Raw genomic sequence first — 258 nt, forward strand, 5'->3', positions numbered from 1 at the left:
CATCCCTTCCTAATGCATGTAATATGTTTATATACAATTTTCAGATCCCTACCATGCAATGCCAGGTGATAATTGATGCACTGATTCATACCCTCGTCTTATGCCCAGGTGTCTGCGAACTTGACTGGAACCAAACCGATCTCCCCGGGGACTCTTGCCGCTGGAGGAGTCGGCGAACAGAAAGACGAGTTCGTGTTAAGTTTGACTGCAACTTAGAAGTGTATTAGAGAGCACTGTAAAATGTTATTGTCATAAAGC

This window comes from Penaeus monodon, chromosome 29, assembly GCF_015228065.2.
Source record: "Penaeus monodon isolate SGIC_2016 chromosome 29, NSTDA_Pmon_1, whole genome shotgun sequence".
Lineage (NCBI taxonomy): Eukaryota > Metazoa > Arthropoda > Malacostraca > Decapoda > Penaeidae > Penaeus > Penaeus monodon.